This window comes from Panthera uncia, assembly GCF_023721935.1.
Source record: "Panthera uncia isolate 11264 chromosome C1 unlocalized genomic scaffold, Puncia_PCG_1.0 HiC_scaffold_4, whole genome shotgun sequence".
Lineage (NCBI taxonomy): Eukaryota > Metazoa > Chordata > Mammalia > Carnivora > Felidae > Panthera > Panthera uncia.
In genome coordinates this window covers 49,678,000-49,703,384 of record NW_026057585.1, presented here as the reverse complement: position 1 = coordinate 49,703,384, position 25,385 = coordinate 49,678,000, and the positions used below count along the sequence as shown (strand labels likewise).

Sequence of the window (25,385 nt, the reverse complement as noted above, 5' to 3'; positions counted from 1 at the left end):
ACTTTAGAAGAAGTAGGGGCGTCTGGGTGGCTCAGTCAGTCAAGCGTCCGACTCTTGATTTTGGCTCAGGTCACAATCTCATGGTTCGTGGGATGGAGCCCTGCACTGGGTTCTGTGCTGACAGCGTGGAGCCGGCTTGGGATTCTCTCTCTCTCCCTTTCTCTCTGCCCCTCCCCTGCTCACGTTCTCTCTCTCCTTCTCAAAATAAATAAACACTAAAAAAAAAAAAAGGCACAGTAGTAGCTCTGAACCCGGGGTGTATTTGTGTGTGTGTGTGTCACACATACGCATGTGTGATATGAAGTACTTGCTCCTCGTTCACGCCTATTCTATAGTTAGGCAAGAGATAGTTCTGGTCCCAACAGTACTGCTGATCCCTCTGTGCAGACTCTAGTCTCTTTGACTCTTTTTTTCTCACAAGGTCCACAAAGGATCTGGACCTTGAAATCTTTACAGCCAACAACTGCTTTGAATTTCCAATCTTTTGCAGCAGAAGGGTTCGGTAAAACACCTTGCTAACCTACTGCAGGGGTGGTCTGTGCTTTGAGGTTTCTGATTGTATGGAGTACAATATCTCACTCAGTTCCCCTGGCTGAGGTTTAGGAGAGCCTCAGCCCATATGGCCAAGCACGACCTGGCTATCCGGGCCTCAGGCCATGGGCATTATCCTCCATACTATAGTATGGCTTTTCTAAGCATGCCATTATGAAGAAGAAAGCAGGAAGTCCTGTTCTAGATGGGACAAGGAAAAACATCCACGTGAGGTGCTCTGAGTTAGTTTCATCCAACTTCGGCTCAGGTCATGATCTCATGGTTTGTGGGTTTGAACCCTGCGTTGGGCTCTGTGCTGACAGCTCAGATCCTGGAGCCTGCTTCAGATTCTATGTCTCCCTCTCTCTCTCTCTGATCCTCCCCTGCTTCTGCATGCTCTCTCTCTTTCTCGCTCGCTCTCTCTCAAAAATAAACAAACATTAATTAAAAAAAATCCACGAGTCCAAAAGCTCCTTTGGCCTATCCCTTACACATCTTCCTATCTCTCAAGTGTCTACTAGCTGTGTTAATGACAAGGCAAACACCAACCTGCTTCCAACTGCATCCTGGGAAGGTGAACACAGAAGGTGATAAGAAAAAGGGCCAAAGGCGCAACGACAGATGGAAGCCTCCGTCCCTGTGCTCTCTCCATCTCACGCCTTTCCGTCTACCTGGGGACCTCCCTCTATTGGCTACCATCCCCACCCTCAACAGCTCCAAACTCTCCATCTGTCTCCTTTAATATGCATAATTTTGGTCACCATGGGGGAAAAATATCTCATTTTTAGATGGAAAAATATTCAGAAGGAAAAACACTGCTTTCCTTGGAAAGGCTGACCTCCGAGTCTCTAGTTCACACAGGCCCCCAGAGATGCTGACAAAGTTCGAAGGAAGATTCGAGATGACTCAGTTCACTTCGAGAGAAAAAGTGGTGGGGCTCCTGCATGGCTCAGTCGGTTAAGTATTTAACTCTCGGTTTTGGCTCGGGTCAGGATCTCATGGTTTTGTGAGTTTGAGCCCCACGTCCCTGTGGTGACAGTGCAGGGCCTGCTTGGGATTCTCTCTCTCCCTTTCTCTCAAAGTAAATAAACTTAAAAAAATAAAATAAGAGAAAAAGTGGCAACGAAACAAGTCTCAGTGCTCAGAACCACAGGTCTGAGAAGGAGGTTTCAGCCTAACATCATCTGGGTTTCCTACTGCAGTGGAAACCTCCCACACATAAGGCACACATAAAACACCAATCGATCAAACCGCTGGGACTGAATTATTATATCTGGACAATGATTACTGTGGCCCAGGTCCTGTTTCCCTTCCTCAGAGCTCACTGGCATCGTGACAACCAAAAATGTTGTCTGGTAGCCGTGGCCAGCTTACTAACCAGGGAAGCAGGTCCTCTGCCGTTCATGTCCCCTGGGATCGGCCTGGTGTCAGGCCTGGGGAGTGCCCTATGCCCTGACTGCAGCATGGAGGGCTGGCTCGACACCCTGGCAACCCTCTGGTCATGGCTTTAATGGGCTAAAGAGACGCTGCTGGACACCACTCTACCAGAAGAAACCCAAGGAACGTCTACCAGACGAACGTGAAGAAAATAAAGTCAGCTGAGAAGCTCCCTGTAGAAAAGTTTCCTGAAAACATTCGCCATGGGAACAGCCTTCTCCTGACTGTTCCAATGGAAGAATAATGATCTTATTACCGACAAAAAGTTCAGTGCAAAATCCAGCTCAGGGAGTGTTACGAAAGCCGGCAGAGGTGTGGTTTTGCGTAAAAGGAGTATCAAGAACTGAGTCCTTTCCTCAGGGAAACTTCTCTGTGTTGGCTAATTATAGTCTGAGAGCTATTCAACTCAGTAAACACTGATCAAGTGCCTACTGCATACATGCAAAGGGCTGTAGGAGGCAGCATAGTATAGTAGTTAAAAAAAGAACTTTGCAATCATGTGGGCCAGGGTTTGTGTCCTGACTGCTCCACCCACTCCCTGTGTGACCTCAACAAAGCTACATAACCTCTCTGTGCCTGGGAGTCCTCATCTGTAAACAGGGTTATTGTGGGAGGGATACTTATAGATCTTAGACTAATGCCTGACTTTTAGTAAGTACACAGTACTCATTAGCTATTATTATTATTCTAATCTTTCTGCACTTCAATTTCCTCATCTAGAGAATAGACATAAGAGGTAAACCTACCTCACGGGGTTGTTGTGAAGATTAAAGAGAATGATGCATGTACAGCATTTAGTATAATAACTTACACATAGTGAGTGTGCGATAAATACTAGTCACTGTTGTTCCTACAAGATTCTCCCTGAAGTATGTTAAAAATAAGACACCCACATATAAATGATGGTCCATGCAACAAAGAAATCCCTTCTTTGAACAATGTCATTTTGTGACAATGCTCCCATCACCCCCCTCCACCCAAGTTCTAGTTACTTTCCAGACACCCTGCTGTGTGCTAATTAGGCTCCATGCTGACTCTTCCAAGAGTTCTGATATTCCTCCAGATATTCTAGGCTTCCTTTTAACTTGATATTGACATGCCATCCATCCTGCCATTTAAGGGACTACTTAAAAGTGTGGTTTTGTAAAACAGGGAGCAAACCCACAAAGGCTTCTGAAGCCCGTCTACTTGGCTTGGAGGGAACAGAAAAGTGGAGTTTTATGGTATCAAATACCAGAAGCAGCTCTCATAGCCGCTAACGTCGTGAGGCTCTTCCTCAACCCTGGCGAGGTGCAGAGCATGTTATATGCATGACACCACTGAGACAAGGGCCCTAGCAAGTTCCAGGGAACTGGAGGTCCTAGCTGGTGTGAACAGAGCTATGGGCTTTGACCCATACCTGGCTCCAAAGTCCATGCTTACAAATCCTGGAACAACTGCCTCCCTCCAACTCATCCAAGGGCAACCGTTTCCAATTACAAGATCACTCCCACTAATATTCTTCTTAGGGCAACCAGTTCACCAGTTAAATGCTTTTTTTTTTTTTTTTTCTCCTTTCTGCTACTTGGCCAATCGTGACACCTAGTGGCCAGTTGAGAGTATGTCTCCTTAAAAGGCTGGTGGGTGGGGCACACAGAGCTTCAGCACTAGAGGGATCTGATGGACACATCCAAAGTGAGGAAACAGAGGCTCAGAGAAATGAAGCAAGTTGCCTAGAATCAAAGAGAGAAGGAAGCCAACGTGGAACAGCATGGAAAGCCTAGACCTTAGAGTTAGTACCTGGGTTCTGATTCAGATTTCATCTAATTTCTACCTTCAGCAAAATACTGTCTTCAATCATTTAGAAACAAGATGGAGCACCTAACCAAGTGCTGGTCACTGTGCCAGATGATGGGGACATGATGATAAGCAACAAATCTCTTGTCTTTCCAGCCAAACAGGAGAGGAAGACACTTGCACAGGATTCAACAGTAACACCACCAGTTAATACGAATTATGGACTTACTCTGCTGCCAGATACTGTGCCAAAGCCTGAGGTACTTAACTCATGTAATCCTTGCAATGGTCACAGGATGGTGGTGCAACTGTTATTCTTGTTTTAAAAAATGAGTGGGAGAACATTCACGCTAAGAGCAATAAACTTAGGCCTCTTCTACCTTTCTAAGTTTCTGAAAATGAGGTTGTTAGACTAGATGCTAGGCGATTTGTAAGGCCTCTTTCCAGCTCAGATCCTCCTAGGACTGACACATCTTTGAAATGAAAATAATACCTGGGGCACCTGGGTGGTTCAGTCGGTTGAGCATCCAACTCTTGATTTCGGCTCAGGTCATGATCTCATGGTTTGTGGGTTCGAGCCCTGTGTCGGGCTCTGTGCTGACAGTGCAGAGGCTGCTTGGGATTCTCTCTCCCCCCCCCTCTCTCTCTGCCCTTCCCTGGCTCACTCTCTCTCTCTCTCTCTCTCAAAATAAATAAATAAACTTAAAAAAATCAAAAATAATACCTGAGTAAAAAAAAAAAAAAAAAAATCATGCTCTCAAATGATTACAAAAAGAAAAAAGAAGGTCCCAAGATCAATGGAGAAGCTTTCAACATAACACAGTTATGGGATTCTTAACAACTGCTTTGCCTGTTTGATCTGGTTACATGGTAGATTAAAAATACTTATATGTTGGTGTCCTCAGGCTCTCACGACTGGAATGAATGATGGGCCCAGGTAAATGGTGGTTCAAAGATGAATTACTGTCCAATGAAGTAGGGAACACACTTCTCAACATTACTTTGGCGTAACTCTGGGACTTCAGAAACGGCTATGGAGCCTGTAAGGCCAAGTGCCAGGTAGACCTGACCCCTTGATTTAGGATTCCAAATGAATAAGGCATGTTTCAGGAGTGCCACTGAGGACAGAGTGAGAGATCAGCAAACTCTCCAAAATGGTACCACCATCAAGCGTTGCTTGCTCCTCCCTGGGTGGGGGTGGGGGTGGGGGCAGCATTTGGTTTCCAGAGTGGGGGAAATCAGGCAAACTCCTGCAGTGATTCTGCAAGTGGAGGCATCAAGTTCATGGGCTATGGAAAGCACCTCTGGCTCCCTGCAGCAGGACCACTTCCTCCAGCACCTGGGATAGCAGCCCCTGAAGGACAGGACCCGTGCCCCCCAGGTCTCGTGAACACCTTGCCTCCCTGGCCGGGGGTTTCTCCAATGATACTGAATGGGCCACAGAGAGAACATGTGCTAGAGATGCTGGAACTTTCAGCTTGGAATGCTCTGCTACCTTTCTCTGAATGGCAACATCTCACTTAACTTTCTAGGTCTAGAGATCAACGCCTGCCTGGCCCGACCACCACAGCTGCCCCAAGCCAAGTCTGCCTCTCGTGGGAACTGCTACCCTCCCGAAGTTCCCAGCACAAGATTGTAATCACAGATTTGTCTGGCTGTGGACTGTGAACATCTTTAGAAGACAGGCTGGGAGGCCCATCTATCTTTATGTACTTAGTACCTAGCATTGTGTCTGGATTGCAAAGGGGCTGACTTCCAAAGAACTGGAAAGTAAAGCAAGGAATTCAGAGTTGGGAAGAGGTTTATGAGGTACCATCATGTTTGAACTCCTGCTCAACACAAAATTTCCCTCAAAACATCATTACAGAAAAACAGAAGTTTTAGAAAGTGTGTGTGTATGCATGTATGCTTCCAGATCTCCCTTGACGTACTATGGGGTTATGTCCCAATAAACCATCAAAAGTTGAAAATACCGTAAGTTGAAAATGCATTTAATATACTCACCCACCACTGGACCACTTTCTCACACGATACACAAAAATAAACTCAAAACCAACTAAAGACCCAAATGTGAGACCGGAAACCATAAAACTCCTAAAAGAAAACATGGGCAGTGATCTCTTGGCCATTGGCCTTTGCAACATATTTATGAATATGTCTCCTGAGGCAAGGGAAACACAAGCAAAAATAAATTATTGGGACTACACCAAAATAAAAAGACTTTGCACAGTGAAGGAAACCATTAACAAGACGAAAAGGCCACTTACTGAATGGAAGAAGATATTTGCAAATGATTTATCTGATAAGGGATTAATATCTAAAATACATGAACTTTCACAATTCAACAGAAAAAAAAAACAAACCCAAATAACCTAATTAAAAATGGGCATAGGACTTGAATCAGCATTTTTCTGTTTCAATATAGATGGCCAAAAGATACATGAAAAGATGTTCAACATCACTAATCATTAGGGAAATACAAATCAAAACCACAATGAGATATTACCTTATACCTGTCAGAGCTGTCAGCACAGAGCCCTACGTGGGGCTCAAACTCACAGACTGGGAGATCATGACCTGAGCTGATGTCGGACGCTTAACCGACTGAGCCACCCAGGAGCCCCACAGTCTATATACTTTAAATGGGTGCAGTTTATTTTAGGTAAATTATACGTCGATAAAGACGACTCTTAAAAAAAGAAAAGTATACCAACCTACCTTATACATGCTCAGAACACTCAATTAGCCTGCAGTTGGGCAAAATCATCTCACACAAAGCCTATTTTATAATAAAGTGTTGAATAGCTCATGTAATTTATTGAATACTGTACTAAAAGTGAAAAGCAGAATGGTTGTCAGTGCATTTGCTGTTCACCCTCGTGATCATGTCCTTGTCTGGGAGCTGAGTGCGGCTGGTAGTCAGTGCCCAGCACCACGAGACAGTGCCTTAGCTCACGGTGCCAGCCTGGAAAAACAGCAAAATGCAAAGTACAGTTTCTATTGAATGTGTATTGGTTTTCCACCATTGTAAAGTCGAAAAGTTGTAAGTTGGAGACCGTCTACGCATGTGTGACACCCTTCTAGTATAGTGGGTACATGGTGGCAAAGACACTAAGGGCGAAGCTCACTCAGTTCTTTGAGAGTTAGCTACCATCTTCTTCTACAAGATTTTTTCCTCCTGATCTTTCAAGAAATACCTGCTACTTAGAGAAAAATGTACAGCATTTATTAATGTGGATAATAGAGAACCGAAGTTAACACGTTGCTCTATTTCCTTCTACTATTTTCTCCGTGAGTTTTTTTTTAAGGAGCTGAAATCACATTCTATCATACAATTTTAGTTTGCTCCTTTTCAGCAAAGGCATTTTCCTATGTGATCACAAAGTCTTCATAAGCATCATGTTTTAAAACGTTTATTTTGGCATAATTTCAGACTTAGAGAAAAGTTATAGGAATGGCAAAAATAATTCTCTTTCACCCAGATTTGGGTTACTCAAATGGGAACATTTTACTGTATTTACTTTAATCCCTGCATTCTCTTTTCCAACAGAAAGCATGAGAGAGAAAGAGAGGTAGCCATGATGTTACTTGGCCCTTAAATACTTCAGTATGTATTTTCTACAGATAAAGAGCTCTCTTACATAACCCATTAGTCAAATCCGGAAACTAACATTGATATTGATATTACCCAATCTACAACTGTATTCAGATTTCAGCAGTTGTCCCCATAATGTCCTTTACGGCAAAAGAACACTCAAAATTCCACACTGCAGTTCAACTGTTGTATCTTAGTTTCCTTTCATCGGAGATGGTTCCAGAGTCTGTCTTTGTATTTCATGATACTGATTCTTTTGCGTAAAGACCAGCTATTTTATGAAACACCCTTCAGTTTAGGTTTATCAGCTCTTTCTTCCTGACTAGATTAAAATTATGCACTTTTGGACCACAGAAGTGAGTATGCATGATTTTTAATGATTTTGGCAGGATTCCATTTTATGTAAACATTCCCTCATCATGGAATTTGGGCTATTGTATAATTTTGCTGTAATTCCAAAATGAAGCTCCTTTTCTTTCTTCCTATCAACTACCTACCGGTTTGTCTCCATTAATTTCTACATTAATGATTAACTCAAAGTTAAAAGAATGATTTCAGGTTATTTCAAGAATATTTTAAGTGTTAATATATTTATTGCTTTTTTCTATAAAGCTCCTGTCAGTGTGCAGACCCATAACCGATAAAAGTATCTACTCCACCTCAGGCTAACTGGCCTTCCACACTGGCATGTTGTAAGATATAGGTTGATTTGGAAAGACAAAAAATATTGCAATGCTGTATTAGTAGACTTCATCTTTAAGGGATGGTTTACAAAGGGTGTTTGTTGTTCCTCTGATGACACTGAATACATTCATTTTCTCGTGTGTTCCTTCCTTCATTCAGCTAATATTCCGAGTTGTCAGTTGTGTGCCAGTGTCCTTCTAGGTGATAACATCAAGCTCCAATGTAAAGAGATAAACGTGATAATACAGATTGCACTAAGGGCCATGAAATACTCCAGTAATAAGTAACTGGAGGGGGTGCTCTGGGTGGGGACAGGAAAGAGCCTGGTACTTTGAGACAGACAGAACTGGTGTAGCCACAGCTGGGGAGCATAAGGGGAATGGGTCAGGCCTCAGTGTCCCTTGTTTCATCTCAAAGTGCTTACTACAGAATTGCATCAAAAGGTCTGTAAAACATTGTCCTTTACGAAAAACACGAAGCCATATTCTGCCCTATCCCAAACACCCATCTCTCGGTGGCAAACCTTGCCCTTCTCCTTCCTGTCTGTCCTAGTCAGCAGAGTCTGAACGTCAGCATGTTGCAGTTTGCGAATAATGAAAGCTTGAAAATTCTGAAATGAGAGGAAACTTGCAAACCATCCTGATGTGGCTCAGCCTTGCAATTATCTGAACATCAAGGAATCATTAATGAATCAGGCTGTCTCAACATTAGATTAATGGTCACTTTCAACAATGAAAAGGGGGCAGATGACTGAGAAAGGTGTGTGTCTTCTCCTCCAAATAACAGGGGTGGTGGCTGCAGCCGTAGGCAAGGAGGGTAAGTATTCACAAAGAAAAGAAACCAGCCTGTGCTGTGGACTGAGACGGGGCCAGCAGGAATTCCCGCTCCCCAGGATCACTACCTGCTCTGAGCTTCGTCAGAGTGTGTCAAGAGGCCAGACACAAGAGCAATCTCCCAGGAACTTATCCTGGGGGAAATATACCCCCCCCCCACCCCAGTAATGCCTACTTAGCACTTAGGACAGTTGGTTTCCATACATTGGGTGCAAAAAGCAAACAGATGGTACAGTGAAAAAATGGTTTTCTGGGGCAACTGGGTGGCTCAGTCACTGAAGCATCCAACTTCAGCTCAGGTCATGGTCTTATGGTTTGTGCGTTTGAGCCCTGTGTGGGGCTCTGTGCTGACAGCTCAGAGCCTGGAGGCTGCTTTGGATTCTGTGTTTCCCTTTCTCTGTGTACCTCCCTCATTCACGTGCTCTGTCTCTCTCAAAAATAAATAAACATTAAAAAAATGATTTTCTTATATAAAAATTGCACAAGATGAAATATTATACACAATAAATACACATATGATCAATAATCATTAGAAACCTCTGTCAAATGTTGAAAAAAAAGGTTCACAATAATAACCTACAAGGTATGTGTACACTCTTCCCTTTCCCATCCTTCTTTTAAGGACACACAGCCCCAAGTAGGCAATGAATCTGATGTAGAAGTAACAAACACCCTCTTAACAATGCCATGCCCTCAAATACTGAAGTGTGTCTCAGGATTCCTGAGAGCAGGGAAAGGAAAAACAATAACTATTAAACTATTAGTACCATTACTAATAAAAATACTGTGATTGTATCCTCCACTTGGGGGATGAAAATCTAGAACAATAGAGATGATAAACATTCACACGGGGACATGAACTACCACTTGGTGAACAAAAGATAGTAGATGAGATTTTTATTATGAAGGCTCTAATTATAGAAGACACAACAGAAGCTAAATAATTGGGTCAGATCTGGTAATTAAAAGCAGTTGAGTAATTAACAAAGGATTAGTAAAAGCGTCAGGACAAAATCATCTCTTAACAAAAGCTGAAATACATGGGAAGGTTTTTATATTTTGGCTATTACCCTTCTGTTTTGCATTTTGGTTTTAAAAATATACTAAAAGTATAGGAAGTAGTAGGGAAGTAAGTCTTACTTTGTTAGCCTAATTGTGACTGAAAGCTACTTTCTGGCAGGTGCTAGTAGCAAGTGTAAGTGAACTGAGGCAAGTAATTTATTAAAAAAAATTTTTTTTAATGTTTATTTTTGAGACAGAGACAGAGCATGAACGGGGGAGGGGCAGAGAGAGGGAGACACAGAATCGGAAGCAGGCTCCAGGCTCTGAGCTGTCAGCACAGAGTCTGACGCGGGGCTCAAACTCACGGACCGCGAGATCATGACCTGAGCTGAAGTCGGACACTTAACCGACTGAGCCACCCAGGCGCCCCAGAGGCAAGTAATTTAAACCAGCAGGACTAACTCAAAAGATTCCAATGTAGGCAATGGTGAGCTGCAGTTTCTAAGTTAGGATCACTAATATGTATCTAGTTGGTTGTTGAAAATTTCTATTTTCTGGTTGTTTTTGTCTCTACCACAACTTCAAGGGATAAAAGGAGGCTCAATCCTTAGCATTGGTCACGAGACCTGGCCAAAAAAAAAAAAAAAAAAAAAAAAAGTGCCCACTGTAGTTTAATAGGTGTGAGCCTTAAACCTGGTAACATTTTAACTATTTTACTCTTTATAGATACAAAACAAGTATTTGAACCTAGGTTTAGAATAATTGTTTGAAGGCAGAAGAAAAGAACAACCAAAAAAACCCCAAAAAGTTTTACAGACCAGGCCCCTTTCCCTATCCTGACTCATCACAGGCTGACAATTTCTTTCCAGACTATCTGTCAGAACAATAAGGATGCCTTAGATGGCTCGTTTTAGGCAATTCTCCAATTCTCCTCCAGGGGGCGAAGTTGGCCAGCATTTCACTGAAACAAGGAAATTCCTTTCAAACGGGATTTTTTTGCAAAGCGCTAGGAAGATATTCAAGTACAAAATGGGCCTTTTCCCCTCCTCCTGCTTCTTGTCAATACATTTAATTCTCACTGATTAACAAGCACTCCAGCCCTTTTGTGCAATGAGGGAAGGGACATGATTAAGGCAGTGAGCAGGAACACTTTATCAGCATAGTGCCGTAGGTTGGCAGGTCTACTCTCCTAAAACTTGAGATCAGGGTTATGGTTTTGCCAAAGCTGGTACAGTTTCAAGGATATTACTTTTTTTTAGGAGAATTTTCCACTGGGCCTCACACAGGGTTCCCTTTGCAGGGCCTCCTTCTGTGCAACCACAAAGCCACTGGAGGCCTGAGAGCACCCGCCCTGCTTTCCTGGAGGAATGGTGGGACCTTGCCACCTCCTGAGGGTGTCTGGTGGCCAGGAAGGAGCCCAGACAGCAATTCCTCACTGGCCTTCCTTCCCTTCACAGAAAGGGTTACGTGCTCCCAGTGGGAACTCAGATAAAGCCACAGAAGAGGTCTCACACAGGGCATAACCTGTTCTCAAAGTTGAAGCAAACTGTAGGTTTAGTCTCTTGGTGATGGCATAACAGGGCAGAAGGAAAGACCCTGAGTGTGTGCCAGTTCTCCCTGGCCTAGGAACAGATCTAGTTTTTGTGGACCCTGAGCCTTATTCGATTTGGGGGCCCCTTTACCAGAAGAATATAAAATTAGGAATGGCACATTAGCTATAGGATCTCAGAAGGGGTCCCCAGTGGTGAAAGACCCTGAAACTCAGGCATCATAACTGTCATTAGCTCTGTGGCCAGCACTGCTGGCTGAGGAGTGACTGTGTCGGCAAGAGGCTCCTGCAAGCCTTGTCCACAAAATGGCAATGGGTGATTTCTGTATGGTCACATGGCTCAGTTCCCACCTCAGGGAGTGGACTAAGAGGCTGGGAAAGAGAGTGAGAGGTGGTCAGCGGCCAAAAGTGTCCCCATAGGTTCTGCTCCTTCTTCACCCTGCCCCAGGCACATCGCAGGTGCTCAATAAACGCCTCCCAACCAAACAACAGAAGTGGCCCCACTGCTTCCCCACCTACCCGTCCCACCCTGAAGGCTGTACTGCCTCCCCTTTTCTCTAGCTCACCAGCCAGGTTTTAAGCTTCTAGGTAAAGGAAGTACTCCTGAACAGTCTATCTGCGGAGGTGGGTAAGTCAAACCCAACATAAGAGCGGGTTTCTGCTTCCCTGGGCAATTCATTCACCAAAGATGTACAGGCATGAGTTACCTAAACTTCAAAATCAGTCCAACAAATCATGATGCCGCTTCATTCTATACAAACCCTGTACTTGGCACAGCATGGGCACCTGGTAAGATGCAAGGAGTCTGGAGCTCTACTGGCTCCGGAGTGCCCACAGCCCCAGGGGGATCCTAGGAAGGAAGTGTTCCCCGTGATTCCTGTTAGAGGGAACGAACCTCCTTAATCAGGAATCCGAGCTCCACCACTGGCCAGCTTTCCAACCCTGCCTGACCAAGCCTCTGCCCTTGTTTTGGGTCATCCCGTTGGCTCAGACCCTGCCTTCTCCCCCTCCTCCTGATGGGAAGGTCAGGTCTCGTTTTGAGACCTCCTTGGGCTCCACAAAGGTTCCAACTATGCCAGTCCTATTGACAACAGAAAAGAAACTGATGTGAATTTAAAGCACCTAGCCAAATATAGCTATGTTTGCATATTTTCACAGTCCCTGTAAAAATAATCTATAAACTTCTCCCAATCTAGTGGCAAAATCACTTATTCAAATCTTAACAAGGAAATGAGAGGAGGTCTAAAGATATGACAAGTTGTTTAGTTAATGTAGCTTGCTTTTGTATATGCTACAGCCTGGTATTTATAAGCAAACCTGCTCCTAAATGTTCTTGTTCTTTCTTGAATAAAACAGTGAGAACTTCTTATGTATAAAAGTGTCTCCATGAAGCCATTTATCACAAGGAAAAAGAAATGTTCTGCAAAATAAAGGTAGTATCGTGATGTGAAGATAGTGGCCACCATTATTTGGGTGCTTACTGTGTACTAAACATTTCACGCGGATTATTTCACTTAATTCTCTCAATAACCCTGTGCAGTGTTATCCTCATTGTACTGATGCAGAAGTTGAGGCTTCAAGAGTAAGTGACTTGCCTGAGGTCGCACGGTGCCCAAGGTATTTAGTGGTGGATTTGAGGTTGGACAGGTTGAGCTTTATTTTTAGCCCTTGAGGCATGCTGCCTGTGCAACCAAAAAAAGTCACTTTGTACACGACAAAGAACTAATGAGATTTGCAAGCTACTTTTTCAAAGCAGGTGGTCGCACACATTTTGATTTTTTCTCAAAATCCTATTTGATCCAAAAAAGAAAAAACTGCTGGAGAATTGGGCTTCTTCTTTCAAGGCTATAAGGATTTTTAAGAAATCATTGCAACAGTCAAAAGCAAATAATGGTAACACCTACCATTTATTGAACATATACTATGTGACAGGCCGCTGTGCTGAATTCATTATATGCAATGCTTTGCTCAATGCAGCTACCTCATGAGGCAACTGGCATTATCCTCATTTAGCAAATGAGGAAACTGAGGCTCAGAGACCTTGCCCAAAGTATCTCAAAAGCTAAGGAAAGGTCTGGACTCTGGTCTACCTGTCTACACAATACACCTCCCTGCTGTAAAATGCACACAAATAAAAAGAATGTTTTAGTTGACAGCCTGTTAGCTATTTCATACATCTAGATATGTGAATGGCCAAATGGAAAGCGCTGTATCCTTGGAGGCCGAGAGAAGAACACAGGTGAGAAGTGGTCGGGGGGTTCAGTTCTGCCCTGTCAGCCTCTGTCTCCAACATCATCTGGGGTTTGAAGGAGGACACAGAGCAGGGGATGGAGGAGAAGGGAGCTAGATCCTACCATCTTTATAAACAGCCAGAAAAACTAACAGGAGGGCATAAGGCAGGTTCACATCTGGATACACGTTGAGTCTTGCTGGGGGAACCAGTCCAATGATGGAATTGCCCAAAATGCACTTAATACATTCTTAGGCCATCATCCCCAAAGCGACTCCACCTCTGACTCGAGTGTCCTGCTAGCATGTGTCACATGCTCATCTGACACTCTGCCTTTACCAGGAGGTGGGGGACCTAAACACAGAGTGACCTACCTACCATCACAGTGGCCCAACTTGCACATGACAAAAGAGGGCACCTTGCCAGAGAGGCCAGGTTCACAATGCTGGGGCTGGAGAAGGCAGAAAAATCTGCTGACTCCAAAGGATGCTGAAGCATAAAAGAAAAACTGCAAAAAACAAAACAAACAAACAAACAAAACAGGGGGGAAGGGGTGGTCTTTGCAGGACAGTAGGGCATATTCTGTAGTCTTGATTTTTCAGGGTTCATAAACTATGGACGGAGCCTTGATTAGAAATCCCCATGAAGCATGGCCCCCATCAGCCCTCAGAACAAGAAAAACTATGTTAGGGTCATGAGCATGGGAGACGGTGATTGAGCATGGAGTTTCCAAATACTAGCTTTCTCTTGCGGTTATAACAAGTGCACTTTGGTGTGATGGTAAGGAAAACCTTCCCGGAGACAAGGTCAAAGGCTTCCCTGTGGTCTTAGAGGCAGGGTGCTGGTAAAAGCCTGGCTGCCATTGGAATCTCTGCTGCCCAGGCCGATTTCTTCAAACTGGGAGTCACACACACACTTCTGATACCCATTAAAGGGAACGTAGCTGGGAGCTGGGCCTTGCTTTGTGGGAGCAGCATCCTTCCAGCAACTTCACGTTATCTGAAAATTGGAAGAAGACATTTGGGAGAAGAGGAGGAGGTGGGGGGCTCCCCATGCTCGCTCAAGTTTCAAGAACAGGACGGAGAGTCGCTTTTAGGGGCGCTGAAGAGGAGTTCCTTGTAGTAGCCAGGGGTTAACAGTTAATCTAACAAGATGCTAAAGTGGAAGTTTCCACTCCAGCATCAAGATTCAACAGATGGGAAATTCCAAAGCAAGGGGCCAGACCATTATGTGGAAATTTCTAAGAAGCTGACTTAGCTGGCTCAAAGATCCATAAGGAGGATATATAAACAGGTTCAGGGCAGTGGAAAGGGATGAGGATTTTGTGAGGCAGATTCCTTGGAAATTCTCTGATTCCCACCCTCCCCAAGATGGCTTGGGTGGAGGGAGCTGGCCTTTCATTTCAAGCCTAGAGAAAAGGGTTTCAAAGGCAATGTCTGGAAGGCTTGATATGGGTCTCCTAGAGTGTGGGGACTGGTATGTGACTTCTGCCTGAGGAACCAAAATATGAGGGGATTACTAAGGAGGCCTAAGGTGGGAGAATAGAAGGCTGTGTCAGGGAAAGTGACTGCTCACCCCCTACCTCTGGGGGGTTGAAGGAGTATGAACTCTGGGCTCCAGGAATGCCAGCTTCGGTCTCCTTAAAACAGGTTCTACCCAACGGCCTTCATTCAGCCTGATGGTGAGAAGATCTCAAAGACAGAACGTGAATGGAAACCAGAAGCTGCTGGCTGATGGTCACAGCCAGCAGAAGGAGACATACTGCCTGAGTGCTGGAAAGTTCCAGCAGGGGGGCCTTGAGAAAGCCACGGAAGCAGCCAGGAGAGAAAGAGTCCATTTATCCATCAGCCAGGCTCAGAGGACCCAGTACCAGGCGTGACAATGGCAGTCAGGTAAGAATCTTCCTCTCTTCCTCCCTCTCTCCCTACTTCACCTGGGGAAGCCTGAAGTGGTGGGCAGCTGGGGAGACCCATACTGGCAAGATGGCGGGGGAGGGGTGAGTCTTCTCTTGAGTGAATACTGACTGCTGATTGACCACACATTGAGCGTTTCCAATTTCCAAAGCAAATGTGCATGTGTGGTATGTGTGTGTGTTACTTACGGGGGCCATAGGACTTTTTATTGCCAAAGAAAAACCAGAGAAGTCATAGTTTTAAGTTTTTAAAATAAAATGGAGAAAAGACACACCTCACTGAATAAACAGACAATATAGCCATGTCTTAATTAGGTCTCGGATGCCACGTGTGGAATGTCTAATTACAGCTAACCTTTGCTAAGCACAGACTATGTGCCAGGCACAAGACCAAGGACTTTACAGGTATTACCTCATTCAGTCCCCCTAACAACTCCAAGAGGCAAGTGTTATTATCCCCTTTGACCACTAAGGAACCTGTGGTTCAGAGAGGTTGGGTGACTTTCCTAGGGTCACACAGGTTGGTAAGCAAAGTAGTAGCCTGGACTCAACCTCAAGTCTGACATCTAATCCTGAACTTTTTTATCCTTGCAGATGAGTGGTTTTCAGCAGACAGTGGTGACTGAAGTAGGGCAGGAACTTGGGTCCTGCCCACCCTTCCCTCTTGGGAGTCCCTAAGCTAGATAACCAAAGAGCAGAGCTTGTAACCCCTGAATTGCATGATCTTAGTGGCCTCTTCCAACTCTGGGATTCTATGATTCTATCATCTGTGGGTAGAAAGGTAGAGAGAGGTGGACCCACAGCAGCAGATACAGGGAAGACAGAAAAGATGGAGTTTATATTCTGTATTCTCACAGTGGCAGAGAGAAGGAGCTGGTTCTTGTACGTGTTACTATAGACCTGAGGTTTGCAGAATTATAGTCATGTGTATAAATAACTAGTTCAGATAATGCACATAAAGCACGTAGCACAGAACCTGGCACCAGAGTAAGCATTTAGGTAAATGGCAGCTATGGTTGTAAAAAGTTTACATATATGCCTAAAAACCTCAACATGCAATTTAATGCAACATACTCAGCCACTGACATCACTGTGTCTGTTCCATAGGGAACTATGTTTATCATGGACACTAAACTTTATTAGCTGAGCCAAGACAAGAAATGGATGCATAAGATTAAGCTAGCCAAATATAAAACAATTTAAGTACGTGTGAAGCAATGGCTCTTAAACGGTAGGGGCCATGGAATCCTAAGAGAAAACAATGGAAGCATAATCCCTTTTTCCAGTAAAAAAGTGCATACACACAATTTTGCAAATAATTATAGAAGCTCATTCATTTTTTTCATTCAATGGGTTACAGGTCTACTGAAGCCTATTTACTGTGTCCAGGTTAATAATCACTCCTATAGATTCTGGGGATGCGGTAGGAGATCCTCAAGCCCAAAGCTGCCTATCCGACCCCACAGTGGGGTCACCCATCCTTGACCTCTCCATATGCTGTTACTAGTCTTGATCATGATACCAAACCTGGAATAGATAGCCGATGAAAGTGAAGCTGAATCTAATTTTAAACCTTTCCAGTTTAGTGGACACCCCTCCCCGTGCCCCCATTAAGAATTTCTAAATCAGTGGACTCTGGTACCTAAAAATTTTATCTGCTTGGCACTCCCTTCCTTCCTTCCTTCTACTGGTAACGAAATTCTTCTTTTCATAGGGATTGCATTCCATGAAATGGGATTCACCCTCTCTCAAGGGCCACAGAAACAAACCTTGCCCAAATAGATACTGCTATTGTCTTCTGTGTGCTTCTAACCAAGTTGATTCAGGCAAAGAATCCAAACTGGGCCCGTTAAGATCCCTCCTTGGTCCTATTGCTAGAAAAATGGGAAAAGAAGCAACCCCTTTTCACTGAGATCCATAGCTGTGAGGATGATGGAAATGTAACATTGATGGCCACCTCTGGCACATGGTGAGGGAAGAGCTTGCCTGTGAATGAAGTTGACAGAGTTGAGCAGAGCCAAAAAATGGAGAGAGTGAAAGATAATGGCCTAATGATACCTTTTGAACCCCTGGACACAGCTATACCAGAAGCCCATTCCAATACAGACATCTTAATCATGTAAGTCAAGAAACTAGTGGGGCTCCTGGGTGGCTCAGTCAGTTAAGTGTCCGACTTCGGCTCAGGTCATGATCTCACAGCTCGTGAGTTCGAGCCCCACGTCAGGCTCTGTGCTGACAGCTCAGAGCCTGGAGCCTCCTTCGGATTCTGTGTCTCCCTCTCTCTCCTCTGCTCATGCTCTCTGTCTCTGTCTCAAAAATAAATAAACATTAAAAAAAAATTAAAAAAAAAGAAACTAGTTTCAGTTGGATTTCTGTTACTTGCAAACAAAACAATTATAATAACAATAATAATAAAAATATTTATTATTTGTAAAACAAATTGGATGGTGAATGGAAGACAGTTTTACAAATGCTGCCTGTTGTGGTAGCTGTTTGGGGAAGCTCTAGGTGAGCAGGCTGAGAAGGTGGTGGCCTTGGACCAGGAAGAGCCCTGCGCCAAACTGTCAGCAGATGACTTGGTCCTCCTCCCCCTCTTCCGGCCCTCGTGCAGACCTCCCACCACTCCATCCTTCCTTGGGCAGCTGGGCGCCCTCTGGCCCTTTCCTGTGCCTCCTACTAATGGTTGCTCTACCTTTCCCATCTCCTCTCATCCAATCAAAGCAGTTCACACTTCTACAGGACCTTTTACTTGACACTGACAGGCTGTCCATGGTTGACAGCAGTTCAATCAAGTATTTCTTCTTTCAGGGATGAGCACATTTTAAATGGGTATTTTGAAGAGGACAAAAAACCCAAAGGGCTCATTCACTAATCGTGGAATAGGCCCTAATGATGGTACAGATGCAACTCAACAGGGGGCTCTTCTCGTAAATCTCAAATAATTCCATGTAAAGCAGTTAGCAGTGCCTGGCTCACACAGTCAGCACTCCAAAAAAAAAAAAAGAAAAGAAAAGAAAAGAAAACCCCAGTACACACTAATATGACTTATTGCTGCTGTTATTATGTATCCTCCCATGACTACCACACAACTACTCACTGCCTATTCCTCCATCACTACCACGACCACCCCTACCACGAAGGTAACTTCCCCTTTCTTAACCTTGGCTAGCCTCAGATCCATAACCAGTTAATGCACTTTAATTATTTTTTATGGTTTATAAAACACTTGCACATACATCCTCCTTTTAGATCTCCTGGCAGGCCTCAAGTTAAACATCATTCCCATTTTACAGAGGGAGAAACTGAAGCTCAACGAGGTTGAGTTCATAAGGTCCCACAGCCAGCAGCAGAAGAGTCAGGGCTCAGACCCAGGTCTCATATAAATTTCTTATTCTTTCCATAACAAGTGGTTGCCAACTTGTGCACAGCAATCGCATGCGAATCATCTGAGCACTTTAAGATTCTGGGAGTCTACCCCAGACCTAATGAATGGGGAGGGCGCAGGGGAAGGGACCGCGTGCTTGTGTTTTAACAGGTGTCACATGTGATCCTGATGAGCTGCTGACAGACAACCAACTGTAGTGTCCATGCTGCCTCCTGCTATATATACTAAGTACCTATACTAAGGTATACCTGCTATGTTAGGACTAAGTACCTGCTATACTCTCAGTATACACCTCTGTGGTGCAAGGAAAGTGTAGGTAGCCGTCTGCTCTCTAAAGTCCGTTTTCTACCACTGTATAACAGTTATCTCACGGCAATCATGTCTAGGTTTAAAGACATCACTGACAAAGCAATGGAAGAAGGAAGACTAGCCAAGGTGAAGGGAGTGAAACACAGAGCACAGGGTTTGGCTTTGAAATAGTTCAGGGCAGGGCAGATTCCAGATGGCAGGAATAGGCGGGGAGGCCATATTGTGGAGAAGGGAATATTCCAGTGGGACCTTCAGAATGGGAAGGGTTTCCAAGTGGAGAAGGGGTGAGCAGCATGAAGTATCCTCCAGAGAAATGGTAATGGGACCAGCATGGCTGGAATAAAGGAAATAGTGAGAGGCGAGCAGGAAAGGATGTAGCCAGGTGATGGATATGGAGAAGCCAGAGAGAGGAGTCGAGGCTGGTGCTGTGGGTGACCTGGGGCACCGACAGTTTCTGAGCAAAGCAGGGACAGCCTGAAAGATGAGCCAAAGGATGACCAGTGCGGCAGTGTAGAGTGGAGGGAAGGTCAGAGAGTGGGCAGTCCGACACTGGCAAGAACACCTTGAAACCTGCTGAACTGAGATGCCAGCTGGCAGTGCCAGGGCCTGTCAAGCAGAATGGGGACAGAGGATGGCAGGCTATGGGACAGGCATGGATCGGAGTCCTCACTCCATGCCCTTCTCTTTCCCTGTGACTCAGAAGCCCTGTATGGCAGGACTATAAAAATGGCCACAATCCTTCCCCTCTCTTTATCCATGCTGCCTGCAGTACAGTTCTGTAGCTCCTGTACTAGGGGGTAGACTCTGGAGCCTCGTGATTCCAGGCCAGCCATACAGCTCACTTTGGTCGAAAGAATGTGATGGAAACAACGCTGTGCCACAGCTGAGCCTCAGCCTCAAGACGTTCCCACTTTGTCTCAGTACCCTGATCAACCCCATGTGAACATGCTCAGGGTAGCCTGGAGGATGGTGAGACACATGCCTTAGCCATCGTGGACCTGTAGCTGACTTCAGACAGGAGTGGTCCCACCGGAAACCAGAAGAATCACACAGCAAAGCCCAGCCCAAACTGTCAACCCACAACATTGCAGGATAATGAAACGATTGTTATTTGGAGTCAGGAAATTTCGGCTCGAATTTCTGGCAGTATATTTTGGAGTGGTTTCTTACGCAGCAAAAGCTAACTGCTACGCACTGCAAATAAGATCACCACAGTATTAGGGAGTCAGGCCACATGAAGCCCCAGAAGATTTTTCACTTAAGAAGTATATTATTTGCCTAACTCTAAAGTCAGTTTTCTACCAATGCATAACTATTCTCTCACAACAATCACATTTAGGTTCAAAGAGAGGAGAAGAAACCTCCAGCAGTAAGAAAGCTAATACGTTGTAGCTGTAAGCCAATTTTCATTACAACACACTGCAAGGGACTGTCTGAATTCCTTGGCTGAAATAACACTTTGTTGTTTTGGATACTGCTTAAAACAAGCAGACCATCAACAAGGGCCTGGAAATAGTTTCATTACCAAAAAAAAAAAAAAAAAAAAAAAAAAGAAAATTTAACAGTATTTGGCATATAATCATAGATCTTTTCCCTGACCATGTTCTTAGCAAAGGAATGTGGATTGATCTACTTTTTTTTAAGGCATGGAAACATCTTAAATCCTTTCAGAGAGGAAATTTTAAAAAGTGTGAATAAATAGACATCTAATCATAGTCCTGGTAGGGATGTATCTAACTTAGAAGTGTGAATATCATTTCAAAAATAATGTCAAACAGTCACATTGTTTTAAAAATGAAAGAGAACTCACCAGAAAGACTTCCTGTGGCCCACCGTTTTCAGGTTGGAAGTGGTGGAATGAATCTGAAATAGAATTAAGCAAACATTCCATAAGTAAATCACACTTGCAAAGGGTGTGCTTTCAGTCCCAAGTGACCGCCATGATGTTGAGTATTTATTCTTTTAGTTAAAGATTAGCAAAGCTTTTTCTGGCTCCTGATGGAAGAGGGAGAGTTTTTTGCCTACATATTTCAACTTCCTGAATAGAGAGCCTTCTCTCTTCTACTTCAGGGAGCGCTGAAAGTCTGAAGCCAGTATAACTATAAATGGTAGTGTTTTCATCCAAACCCCTCCAAGTCAGCAGAAGCCTCTTTGGTTGTTGCTCTTGCCTTGGTCCCTCAACCCCTTCTGCTAGGACCAAGCCACAGCTCCCTGCATGGAACCAATTAAAAAATGGACAGTCCAGCACAACCTCCAGGACAATAGGGAAGAATGTACAAGGCTTCCCAATAGATCACAAATAAGCACAAATTTTTGTTTTATTGATAAGGATGAGCCCAAGGCAGTCCTGCTCAACAGAAATAGAACATGAGCTATATATATATAATTTTCTATTTTCTAGTAGTTACACTAAACAGGCAAAAAGAAATGGATGAAATTTTAATGATATGTGTAACTGAATTTATTCAGAATATTATCATTTCACCATGTAACCAATAGAAAAATTACTAATGAGACATGTCACATTCTTTTCGTCACACTAAATCTTTAAGACCCAGCAGGTCACAACGCAGACTAACCACATTTCAAGTGGTCAACAGCCACAATGGCAAGTAGCCACATCAGACACAGAGGGAATCCACTTTTGGCCTTCAGGTTCTGGTAAATCAAGTCAAATGCATGAAGAGATTTTATTCATCTATTTTTCTCCTCTTAGTAATCCCATCATCACCCCATTTGTGATGTCATTTTACTGGAAATAATCACGTAATAATAGCAAATATTTATATAGCACTTAACTATGTGCCAGGAACTGTTCTTGGCATCTGACTTCAATTAACACTCACAATAACCTTATGAGATAAGCATATTATCATTCCCATTTTGTAATAAGGAAACTGAGACGTGGAGAGGTTAAGTAACATACTCAAGGTTATACGTTGGTGACAGAGCTGGGATCGTAATCCATGTAGAGGTCTGCCTCCAGATCCCATGTCCTTTAGCCACTAGACTCTCACCTAAATGTGAATGGCTCAAGATAAGATAATTACTTTCAGTTTTAGTTATAACCACCAAGTGATCCAAGGCTGCTGTCACAATACATGGTCAGATAATAGCAGTGACGGCAGATGGAGGAGTTACGGGATGTGCTAGCGAATTAAAATAAAAACAACATGGAGGAGGAGCAAAATCACCACAAGCAGGCCTGGGTCTGACCGGGATGCAGCAGGAGGTTAATGGTGTCGGGGTTGGGGGGGGTAGGTGTCGGTCTTTCGAAAATTTTGTCTTCACAATTTTTCTGAGGGAAGGGTCTATCACTTCCATCAGATTCTCGAAGGGGTCTATAAGATAGGCACCTCTATATCCGTCCTAGCTGGGTGGAGAGGAAGACCAGAAGAATCAGGTAGAAAGGAATTCAGAAAACATATCCTTTTAAATTGATTAATCCGTGGTCCCCAAAGAAGTCACACCTAGTGAGAAAAATAAGATCCACACGTGTGAACTCCACGCCCATATAGTAGGAAAGGAGGTTGGTCAGGGACACTGTTCAGAATCAGCAGGCCTTGGACTGAGGCCACTGTGGCATGCTGAGCCCCGAACCTGCTGAAAGTCCTTCAGTGGCTTCCTCTAGGTTGTAGGAGCAAATCCAAGTTCCTTAGCCCAGTCTCAAAAGCTGCAGTGGTCTCATGCCTGACCTCTTCCCGGGCACTCAGATATCTTGTCTTTTAGCTACACAGACCTATTTACAGGTCCCTACATGCCACACACTCACCCCTCTGTGCCTTTGCAGATTCTGTTCTTTCTGTCAAACACATCCTTTCCCTATCGTATTAGCTTACCTGTAGGCATCAGTTCCAAAGTCATCTCCTCTGGGAAGCCTTTGTGAACTCCTTTGGCTGCCATAGGGACAGCTTTCTCTCTCTGCAGTAACAGTAGTATTCATTCAATTCAGTTGAGAATTATGTACCACTACGGATAATAACAAAAGCTGGTATTTATGGAGTCATGTGCCAGGCACTGTTCCAAGTGCTTTGCATGTTCCTCTAATCTACTCAGTAACCATACAGGGTAGGTCCTTTTATTACTCCATTTAGCAGGTGAGCAAACTGAGGCATAGAAGTCAGCAGCCTAAAGTTATCCAGCTTGTAAGTGCAAGAGCCAGAGTGTGAATAAAAACACACTGGGATAAAAAGTCTCCAAATATGTTCTTTAGCAAAGCAAGCTTTCACTTCATCTTTTAAATCCAGCCAGTGCTGAGGGGATATGTTTTAAATCCAGCCTATGCTTGTTCACTATGAGAGGGAACAGACACAACTCAGAGCTTGGCCAACTCGATCATACCTCCAATGAGATCATCAGCTTCCCTCAACTTTGCACGTGGATCTAAGTAATAACATGCCCTCTGAAAGCCTTGGCTGACCATTATAAAGGAATGACAGAAAAGACCCTTTCCTTTAAAAGATGCAACATTCGGGGCGCCTGGGTGGCTCAGTTGGTTAAGCATCCAACTTCATTCAGCTCAGGTCATGATCTCGAGGTTCATGAGCTCGAGCCCCACATGTCAGGCTGTGAGCTGACAGTGGGGGGTCTGCTTGGATTCTCTCTCTCCTTCTCTCTCTGCCCTCCCTGCCCCCCCCCACTTTTGCTTGCTCTCTCAAAAATTTTTTTAATAAAAGCAATATTCAAGTTAAAAAAGTACACAAAGCCCTATTTTTTTTTTTTTTGGATTTACTTGGCTTCAAATAACTCAGTGAGTATATTCCAAATATTTTTAAAATAAAAGTCTGTTGAAAATCTCCTTTTGTTGTCCAGTCATGGCTTTGTCATTCTTTACCCTTCAGTTCCACAGTATGTTTCTTTCCAGCACTATCTAAACTCTCCTTGGATGAATATAAAAAGTGACCTTGTAGGAGGACACTCTCCCCTTTCTCTACCAGTGGGAAAGACAAGAGTTTCAAGATCTGGGACATACACAGACTTCTAGGGAGAGAAAGAGCTCTCTGTAGCTCACGTCAGAGATTGCATCAGGACATTGGCCCAGCCTACCACTCGCCAATAAATGCAATTAGCCATCACAGCCCCTCTTCCCACTGCATCCAGAATGTAAAAGAAACCACCAACTTCCCATGTATATGGACGTCAACATTATCTCAGTTATTAACAATAAAATTATAATAACCAATTGTGTTTTGACTCTTCCTACCTCATCTCCTTCTACAATAAACATTAATCTAATTGTTATTGAGACGTTTACTGAATGCAAAGTATGTGCCAGGCATGGTTGTACCTGCTGGAGATATAGCAGTAAATGAGGTAAACAAGGCTCCTGATATAGGGGCCCTCCCACTGTAATGGAAGACAGAAAATAAACAAGTACACAAAGAAGTAAGTAAGATAACTTCAAATAGTGACAAGTTCTACAAATTTTTCCATGTAAGCATGGAGTGATGTGACCTACTGAAGAATTTAACAATGTCTCTCTGGCAGCTGCATGGAGGAGTCTGGAAGAGGCAACAGTGGATGGATGGATCAGTGGTGACCAGTATGAGGCCATTCAATTGTTTAAGTGAGAAATGATGGTACCTTGGGCACAGGATGGTAGCAGTTGAGATGGAGATAAGTGAATGGATTCAGGATAGGTTCTGGAAGTAAAACAATTAAGACCTGCTGCTGAAGTGGTTGTGGGAAAGGAGAGAGAGGAACGGGTCTAGAGGACACCTAGGTTTTGGCTCAAGCAACTGGGTCAGTGGTGTCTTCTTTAGGGGAGAAACAGGTTGTGCGAGGAAAATCAAGAGTTCTAATTTGAAACAAACAAACAAAAAAAAAGAATTGATTTGATCGACCTTGTTAACTTTGAGCTACCCAAGTGGAGATGTCAAGAAAGCATCAAGAAGTCTTGAACTATTGCTGTCCACTACAATAGCTGCTGGCACATGTGGGAATTTAAACAATTAAAGACTCATAAGCCATATTTCAAGTAATCAAGTAGACATAGTAGCCACTGTACTGAACAGCACAGGTGTACGTATTTGTGTCACTGTAAAAAGATCCACTCGATAGGAATCGTCTAAAATGCATGTGATAACTTGCTAGACTCCATTACTATATAACATTTACTGTCATTATAAAATACAAAATTATA

General features: G+C 43.8%; 1 protein-coding gene across 1 annotated transcript in view; it reads right to left on the bottom strand.

Moving 5' to 3' along the window:
- Positions 1-21,109, bottom strand: part of GNG12 (G protein subunit gamma 12) — a 77,459-nt gene extending 56,350 nt beyond the window's left edge. The window contains exon 1 of the mRNA XM_049617034.1: positions 21,054-21,109. The gene's annotated coding sequence lies outside the window, so the exon portion shown is untranslated. The remainder of the gene's footprint in view (positions 1-21,053) is intronic.
- Between the last annotated feature and the right edge of the window lie 4,276 nt (positions 21,110-25,385).